Source organism: Gossypium hirsutum, chromosome A07 (genome assembly GCF_007990345.1).
Source record: "Gossypium hirsutum isolate 1008001.06 chromosome A07, Gossypium_hirsutum_v2.1, whole genome shotgun sequence".
In the NCBI taxonomy this organism is placed as follows: Eukaryota; Viridiplantae; Streptophyta; class Magnoliopsida; order Malvales; family Malvaceae; genus Gossypium; species Gossypium hirsutum.
This window is the reverse complement of record NC_053430.1, coordinates 92,193,843-92,204,197: the sequence shown is the minus strand read 5'-3', so window position 1 is coordinate 92,204,197 and position 10,355 is coordinate 92,193,843.

Below are 10,355 nucleotides of genomic sequence, written 5' to 3'. Positions count from 1 at the left end.
ATCTATTAAAACATATACATGTTCTGAATATAATGAGAATATACCTGTTACCACATCATGAGCATCTCCCTCTTCTCGAGTTCTTACAACATATGCTCGGGCCGGAGCTCTTACTTCAGATAGTTGGGTAGCGTTTTCACTAGTTCTTCTAGTACGTCCTCTAGCAACTGACCACTTCAGCCCGATCCTCGACCTCTAGAAGCAGATTCAGATCTTTGTGATACCATTCATGCTATCTTACCAATCTTCGGACAATCCTTAACAAAATAATCAGTGGATCCACATTGGAAACAACCCCCAGTTAACTTTCTACATTCTTCTTTATGTCTGTTTCCACAATACTCACATTCTGGAATTTCAGTATTCTGAGTTGGGCTTCTGATACTGCTAGTAGATACAGTAGTTTGTCTCTTTCGACTTCTGTCTCCTCTTTCTGATCTTAAGCTGAATCTTCTACTACCACGAGATTCCCTTGATCGTTTGAATTGCTGACTTGAACTAGCAGTTCCAGGATGTTTCCAACTGAACGGACAGTTTCAGACTTTTTACTCTTCTCCAGTACTTGCTCAATCATTTTAGCTCTTTCTACTAAATCTGCAAACTCTGTAATCCGTAGAGGCATCAATTGCAGCTGAAATTCATCTCGTAGTCTTCTTAGAAATCGCTTGCATCTGTCAACTTCAGTCGATACAAATTCAGTTGCATATCTGCTCAATCTCATAAATTCTTGTTCATAATCCACTACGAACATATCTCTCTATTTCAGCATCAAAAACTCCTGTTTCCAGTCTTCCACATATGTCTCTCCCAAATACTTATTTTGAAATTCCCGTTGAAAGAATTCCCAGTTTACTTGTTCTTCTGGTATAGTCTGAATCACTGATTCCCACCATATGTAAGCCTCCTCTTGTAACAGAGAAAAAACACATATTAAACTTTCCTGTGGTGTACATTCTAATTGCTACGAAATTCTCTTCGTAGTCTCTAACCAATTTTCAGTTGTTATTGAATCAGTTCCCTTTGATCCCATAAATTCTGTAGCTCCATACTTTTTCAATTCCTTAATAGGGGCTCTTCGGGTAGCAGAGGTAGAAGTAGTAGCAAGCATACTTCCTGCTGCTTTGTGAAGAGCTTCGACAATCATTCTAAATATTTCTGTATTATCCCTTCCAGTATTCGATGGTTGGTTACCTACCAGATTTACACTTGGGGTTACAGATTCAGATTCAGATTCAGATTCAGATTCATTTACATCATGTGATACATTTCTACTATACATTTCTAGATCGGTACCCTCGATACTTTCGTCAGACATCTTTTACTCACTATAAAACAGAGTTAATTTATCAATATATATATAAATCATCATCCAATCCCGACTCAAGTTTAACATAGAAATGACATGTACCTCTAGACTCAATTCCAAACTCTATTTAGTCCTAAAATTGACTAAACCTGAGTAGCTCTGATACCACTAAATGTAACACCTCCTAACCCCAAGCCGTCACCGGAATAGGGCTACGAGGCATTACCGGACTTATACACTAACATTTATATAAAATCGAGTCATAAACTTTATATTCCAGATCAATTCTTATCAAATTTCATCATAAAGTCCTTAATATGGGCCTACGGGGCCCAATACATGTTTTAGAAGTAATTCGAGATTAAACCGGTAACTTTGGAAATTTTACCTTGAAGATAGGGGCGCACGCCCATGTGGCCTGGGACATGCCCGTGTGGCCAACCCATAGGGTTCCCATGGCCGTGAGACCATGCCATGGGCAGATTTGGCTTGCACACACGGCCGTGGGAACAGCCCGTATGACATAAACAGAGATCTACATGGCCTGAGCACACGCCCATGTGACTTAGCCGTGTGAAAACATGATTTTTGACCACTTTTAAGCTATTTTCACATGCTAAACACATCTAATTCATACCCAAACATTTACTAATAGTTCTTAAATCAAATATCATTCTTTTTGCCATTCAAACTTAGCAAATATTCATTTATTCACTTCAACACCTCTTAAGGATTATATACCATAATTCACCAAAATTATACTACATTATCATACTAATCAAACTCATGTAAGTTGAGCTTCCAAAATATGCATATTTCATGCCATGCTTCAACAACTTTCATGTTTATTCACTGTCATGTACAAAATAACACCTTAACAACCTAGATACATGCCATTTTACCAAAGAAAAGTATTCACCACTTTGAGTCCGAGATTGGCTTGGATGCTGAGTCCTTAGCTTTCTTTCGTACCTAGTCCTGTGCACGGAAATATACCATATGCTGAGTATACACTCAGTGGTATTTCTATAAACTAATACTTAAATAAAATAATAAACTATGTATATACATTGTAACTTAAAATTTTTACTTCATAATCTTAATAGTTTCATCTCTTACAATCAATTTGTATCCTTTTTCATATCATTCAATGTCTTTCAACATCATATATTAGTTTCAGTCATATAAACGACAACAATTAGTCTTCAGTACTTTTATTTGCCCCTATTAACATGAATCGGACCTGAACGGATTCACGGATCCAACCCACACACCGGAGATAATATACAATGTTTCTTCGGCCGAAGCCGGAATACACAGTAAGGGTAACAGTAACAGTAACAGACACAATTAGGTACGGAGTACCTCTTCGAAACGAATCCGAAACAGTCACAGTAGTCGACACATATAGTGTCTCATCGGCACACAGTCGGAATATCCCTGAACACTTCCAATCTATGGCATGCCAATTATATCTGACTAGCCCGATATTGTTAATAGGGTATTCAAATCATATCATTATAATACAGAAACAGTAACAATTTCCATCATATCATTCATTATACATTCTAACTATTAAAAATATCAATTACATTGTATTAAAACATTAAGCATAGTTTATAGAAATACAAACCGAAATTCTCGGATTTATTCGATATCCTCATTCACTTTCTCCTTTCCCTTTTTTGATGACATTTCCGGTGCTACGTTGGCTACATAAAATTTAACATTTAAAATTATCAATATATGTTATTTAATAACACACTCTTTAATTTTCCATATAACTTTTACATAAATTCAAATTTAGTCCTTCCACCATAACCATTCTTTTTCTTCAAATAACCTTATAGTTTTCATTTTATACCTACTTTAAACAAGTTTCAACTCTTAATATTCAATATAAAACATCAATTCTACAATTTAAACAATTTAATCCCTACTATAACAAAACTTATATCTATCTTTACAATTCAATCCTTCTCCCACTTCTAACTTAAATTTCCATCAAATTAAACTTAATTCTTCCATTTATTCAACTTAATCAACATCTAAAAATTCAATAACTTTCTAAATTTCAACATAACTCAAATAGTATTTCTTCTTAGGATTTCATGGACACTAAAATTACAAGAAAAGGGATCAAATTTACTTACCAATCAAGCTTGAAACTCCAAAACCCTAATTTTTCCCTTTTTTTTTTTCTCATTTCTTTTTCTTTCCTATTTCGTTCCACTTTGTTTGTTCTTTCTTTCTTTTTCTATTTTATTTCTTTATTCTTTTATTCTTTTATTATATTATATTATTATATTTTAGTAATTATTATTATTTACTTACAATATAAGTAAACATATACTTATACTACACATGTATGTATTATACTTTATACACATGTAATTAATTTTTACCACACATTTGTCACTTTAAGGCTTATTTGCTAATTTAGTCCCATGACTTTCCTATAGTTTATAATTAAACCTTCACACTTTATTCAATTTAGTCCTTTCACTAAATTAACCTTAATTAAACTAGATTTACTTAACTAAAATCTAATTAATCTCTCACTTAACTTCGTAAATATTTCTAATAAATATTTACGAATCTAATTTTCAAAATCAAAGACCTGAAAATTCACTTTTCTGATGACCTTAAAATTTGGGTCGTTACATGTTAATTATCTTAGATACTTCATTCCTAAAATTTATAAATACATTAGCCCTCTCACCAAAATGTTGAGGAAAAATCCACCTCCATGGAGCATGACTCAGACCAAAGCAGTTCAAATACTAAAAGAAAAGTTACAACACCTGCCAGCATTACAGATCCTCTCTGATGGAAAAAGAATCCTTCAAATAGATGCAAGTGATAAATATTGGAGAGCCATCTTATTTGAAGAACTTGAAGGGAAAAGACACATTTGTAGATTTAAAAGTGGAAGATTTACCGATGCAGAACTTTATTACCATTCCACATTCAAAGAAATTCTTGCAGTCAAGAAAGGTATTTCAAAATTTGAATTTCACTTAATTAGATACCATTTCTTGGTTGAGATGGACATGTCTTCTTTCCCATAAATGCTCAAGTTCAAGCAAAAAATTGTTCCACATCCTCAGCTCTTGAGATGGGCTGAATGGTTTTCTAAGTATTCCTTTAATGTTAAACACATTAAAGGAAAGACCAATATTTTAGCAGATCTTTTAACCAGGCCAACAAAAGAAATTATGGCATTCAAAGCCCATAATGATGTACAGACCAATAATCCCATCCTCTTCAAAATCCTCTGTACAAGCTTTTCCCATGTCACCTAACCTAAATCCAGATTTTCCTCCAGAAGTTATGAGGTTAGTTGAAGAAAAAAAATTTCATCAAAAAACCAAAGACATGATGTTTTAATATCAACTCTAAATTTTCAGAAATTTCGGAGGTCTTGTTCTTAAACCATTTGGTGTTCATCCTAATTATCATTTTATTCATCCTATCATAGGGATTTGTTTGACTAAAGTCCCAGAAGAATTAAAATGGTTCTTATGGTATTTTACTCATCTTTATCATATAGCCATTTGATTCTATGTCTCAAACCTCAAATATGTCCTGCACAATACAATTCATGGAAATATCTAGCCAGAATATCAATATCTTTTCACATTCTTAAGCTAGTTTCATTCTCCTGATCAATGGTTAAATATGATTACAAATAAACGAATGAGAACTCCTGGATATGAAGTTGTGATCATTTTCTATAAACCATAATATTTTGTACAGTGTGGACGAGCTACACAATTAGGTTATTTCCCAACTGCTTGCGTTTACAGAATCTATCCAAATGAAGTCACATATTCTGATAATGAATACAGAAGCTTGCAGAAATATCTTTGCCAGCTTAATCGAATAATCCCATTTGAAATTTGGCCTTCTCAGATATTGATGTTCCCTGGGATACTGTACCAGATGGCCCTTATTATCGAAAAATTCTTCAAGCACTTCAAGAATATAAAGATGATATTCCAGATCCCACTGAATGGTCTTAAGAATATCTTATGTATTGTAGTCAAGTTGAAATTGAAAGAATAAGACTTTATAACAACTCAATCCAAGAAGATAAGTATGAAGATGAGGATACATATAAAGACAACTATAGTGAAAGCTCTGTGGACAGTGCACAGCTTCCTTATTCCAATGCCAACAGTTAAAGCATCTTAAGGAATTTTCACTTTTACTTTAGTACTTTTCCTTTGTAAGTCACGAGTATGTACTATTAAGAATCTTTACTTTTCTTTTTAAAACATGAGTGTGTACTATATTGATGCATTATTAGTTTGTACTGTAACTATTTTTGGTTGTTTCTATATTCTCTACCTATAAAAGGAGATGTATTTCACCTTGTAAGATCATTGAGCTTCCATATAATAAAATTTCTAGTGTATTTTAAACTATGGCTTTCTAAACTCTTTCTTTTTTTTTTGGGTCTAAGCAAGGGTAAGGAGAATCATGAATTTTATAAATAAGTTTTGAAAGTATGCTCTGTGCTTGCCATTTATTGGATCATGCACAACAAAACTAAAACTTAGGTTCAAGATACTAATTTACTTTGATTCAAGAATATATTTTGAATTAAGATTTTATAGCTAAAAGGCAGTGTCTATTTTATGGCTATGAGAAAGGCCTGTGTTATGGCATAGCATACATGCTATTTAATCTTGGTTCATAACTACCTTTTTGCATCAACATTAATTGGTGTCAGAGCCATGTTTTTCCAAAATAGTTCATGATTTTCTCTTGTCTAAGCTTATTCTTGAAAAAAAAATTCATAAAAAAGATAGAAACCTCTTCATACCGTCCATCTGTTTCCAATGCTCTCATTTCAATGCCTAGTTTCCCACTAAAAACTCACTCTGCCAAGAAGATTTCCTACTTATATGAAGCCACCTATTTAAGAGGAGAAGAGAAAGTTCAGCCCACTGAACTTCCTACTGTAAATCCTTATAGTACTTATAAAAAAACTACCTTTTCTCCTGTAAAGAGTATCAAATCTTTGATCCAACATTCTCCAAAACAAGTTCAAGAATACGTTCAAGCATCTAGATTTGATAGTCATTTAATCTCTGGCGACTCAGCTGAAAAGTTTGTTAACTTGGAAATCCCTCCAGAATTTCCAAAAGAATGGGCTGATACAGGATACACTCACATCCATTTTGGTGCTATACGCTTAGCCTTAAATTACCATGGAACAGAAGGTAAACCAGTGGTTGCCAGAATTGCCTTGTTGGATTCTAGATATCTAAAATACCTATATTGCAACGGTAAAAGCCACGTTAAACTCTGGACTAGTTATGGTGACACTTTTCCCCAACTTCACTATGTCTTTACATGATCTAAATCTGATGACAGCCTTGAAGGTTCAGATCTAGATAGTTGGTGCTCCTCAAGTTGCTTCAGCCATTATTGCAACCTTACATTATCAGATTGTTTATCGGGTTCAATACCATGCTTTTAATCTCTCAAAGCACGGTACCAGTGACTCTATTTATTTCAGTCAATACATAGGACCAGCCCCACTGTATCCATATTCCGAGATAGATCCCAAAGGCAGAATTGATAAATTACTGCCTAAAAGATGGATCACAAATTATGAAAAGCTATATGAGCATGATCAAACAATCCAATCCATAAAAATCCAAATCACTTCCAAAAGAGATGGAACCAATGAAATTAAGTTTGATTACAGTCACTTACAAAATCTAGAAACACCTTCGATATTTCCTATAATGTTGATGATGCAACCAGTATCAGACCCTAAATAAGAACATATTCTAGGAGATCCAGATTGTTGCTGTGGACCTTATGAACCAGGTCTAAAAAGAAAGGTTATTGAAAGTTTTACTGCTGATGGAAAACAACATTACATGTTCAAAGACCCTGAAATAGGACACTGTCCATGGGCTTTAGATGATCGCCTTGGTGCTTGGATAGGCAACATAGATCATAGTGCATCCAAGCCTGGTAACAGAAAGTCAATAAAGAAATCTTCTTAATCTGAATTTTATGTAAGATATATGAATGGAGATCCGTCAATTGGCCCTTTCAGAGGAGATAATGGTAAATTTCTTTAGCTGGTTAATTACTCAGCAAAAGTTCGACAACCAAACCAAATTCTACCAACAGATTCAAGCCCACCAACTCCTTCAAAGCCTAATTCAAATCAGCAAACTTCTCAAAAATCTTCATGTCCTTTTACATCCAAAAGGACCAAAAAGAAAAACCCCTTTTCTTTAGCCTCGCTATAAGCAAATTCGTAAATCGGTTCAAATAATCTATTTCCTGAAATTACACAAATTCCTGAGCCTAAGTCAATATGTTTGTGTCAACCCACAAATACATCATATGAACAAGAATTTCCACCTTTGCAAGAATTTACTCAACAGGGGTATACACAAACTCTTAAAATTCCTTCCAAACTACAAATTGATGAATCAGGAAAACCTACAAAAGTTAGTGCTGCAGAAGCTGCTCTGAACTGGCAAACTGAAAATGCCATAGCACAGAATAGGGCTCTTAAAAAACTAGATTCAAAAGTCTCCCATCTGGATACAAAAGTTTCAATAGTAGAAGAAAAGCTAGATGACAACTCCAAGATAGTGAAAGACTTAATTGTTCTCCTACAAAGGCGCTTAAAAGAAGTTGCTAGAGAAACAGCTGCTCCAGGACAAGATTTCTTTTCCCATATTGCACAAAGGGATAAAGAAATTCAAAAGCTAAAAGATCATATTAAAACTTTAAAGGAAACAGGACAAATTCCTTCTCCATAAATATGTTCTAAAGATTTTGATGTAGAATTTTTATTATTCCCTTCAATCAGGCAAAGCAGTCCTCTACTAAATGAAACTTTCATTAAGTTTTTTGTAGTTTCTGAAAAGAAAAAACCAAGTCTCCATGAACTTTTTATGAAGATAAAGAAGAAAATGGAGAAAGAAAAGAAAGAAGCTGAAGAAGCAAAAGCAGCTGAAACAAAGAAAATTCAAGAGGAAAAATCTTCCCAACATGAGTCCAAACAATTGGGAAAAAGACCTATAATTGAAGATTCACCGCCATCTTCTCCTCTCTCGAAGAAAACTTCTAAACCCTTGATAACCCAACACAAAAAGAATCATTTGTCATCCTTTTAAAGGATTGTCAAAAAATCTGGTACCAAGAATTTCAGCCATTCAACTATCAAAAGAAGAAAATGATTCTCAGACAGAGCCATCATCTACTAAAGTACCGACAGACTCTTCTTCAAATTCCTCTTCAGAAGATGAGTTAGATGAAAATTTTCAAGGAATTGCTCAAACTCAACCCAAGGTTGAAGTTACTTCTGATGATGAACCAATGGCAGATGCAACCCAATAGGGAGAATCATCATATCAAGTCCCAAAAACTACAAAAGGTTCATCCATTGGTCGGATGACTTTTACACTTGATGACATTCCTCCAGAAAAATGGTCAGCTAGAATTCAAGAATTTCACTCTTGGTTTGACACCAAAAAGCTTACTAAAGAAAGCAACTACAACATTCTCTTGGAATCTGTTTCCAGATTTACAAGAATGTTAAGAGATTGGTGGAATTCAATTGATCAAAATTCACAAATGCAGTGCTTGGTTCTTTAAGACCTAAATACTCCTATCCGAATCATACATCAACATTTTGTTAGCAACCCAGATGATTTGCTCAATTTGAAGCGGCGAGAATTTTTTAAAAGAAAATGTTGTTCTTATAACAAAAGAGAATATTGAAACTTTAATCCAAATACATGTAATATTTTAATTTGTTAGGTTTGTATTATCTATATTATGTTAATATCTAATATGGGTTATATATTCAAATTACATTTTAAAATAAAATCATTAATTAAAAAAGATTTCTTACAATAATACAAATGTGTTAGTATCTAATTTTATAAATAATTAATATTAATTGCTTAAAAATATTTAAATTTTATATTTCATATATTAAAATATTGAAAAGTTATAATAAATTATTTTTATATTCTTGCTAAAATATCATAATATTATCTAATTTGAACATTATTTAAATGCATATTTGTTACTTTATAATACCATGTCTAAAATAGACATTTTATTTCTCAAAAGTACTTTTTGACAGTAATATTGAATACTTAAATCTTAAACTAAACTTTTTAAAAGTACTTCTCAAAAGAAATTTTCCACGACACTTTAAAAGCACTTTTCAAAAGCAATGCTAAACTAGCCCTTACTATGCTAGCAATAGCTTAACATGTGTTTTATGCGCGTAAGTAACGAGAAACAATTAAAAGACTCCGAGGATAGGCCGCATCTTATCACATCAGGACATAAATGGACCCAAGAAAAGGGTAAAGTTTTATTTTCTGTTATTCCAATAAATGGCATGTCCCTAGGTGAGTATTTCTGCAAGAAAGTGTCAAGGGACTAAAATGTAAAGTGTGAAACTTGTTTAATCTATATGAAATATTATATATGGTTATGAGTTACATGTTAAAAATAAAGAATCGGAACTTGTATGTGTAAAGTAGATATGTAAATTAATATAGTTTTAAATAATCAAGCAAATAGGGCTAAATGGACAAAATGTGAGGGACTAAATGAGTAAATTAACGCTGGTTTAAAATAAAAATAAAAATATAGTGGCATTTTGGTATCAGCACCATGGGTAAAGTATCGATACTTTAAGCAAAGTATGGGTACTTAGGGTATTTTTTCCTAAATTTTTCAACATCGAAGCTCAAAATGGTATTGATACAGAATAGGGATATCAATACCTAAGCAAAAGTATCAGTCTTGTTTGTACAAAATGTTAATTCGAAACAAATTTTTACCAAAAGTTTTACTTGGTTTTGTTTGATACAGTTGTAATATGAGAAAAACATGCAAATAAAACTAAAATATGACCAAGAATATGATTAGTATCCGAACTTAACCAGGAATACTCTGGAACCAAATGTGACATTCCTATATTTGACTCAGTAGTCGGGTTAGGTATAGGAATGTTACATGCTATTATATTGGCCTTGTTTAG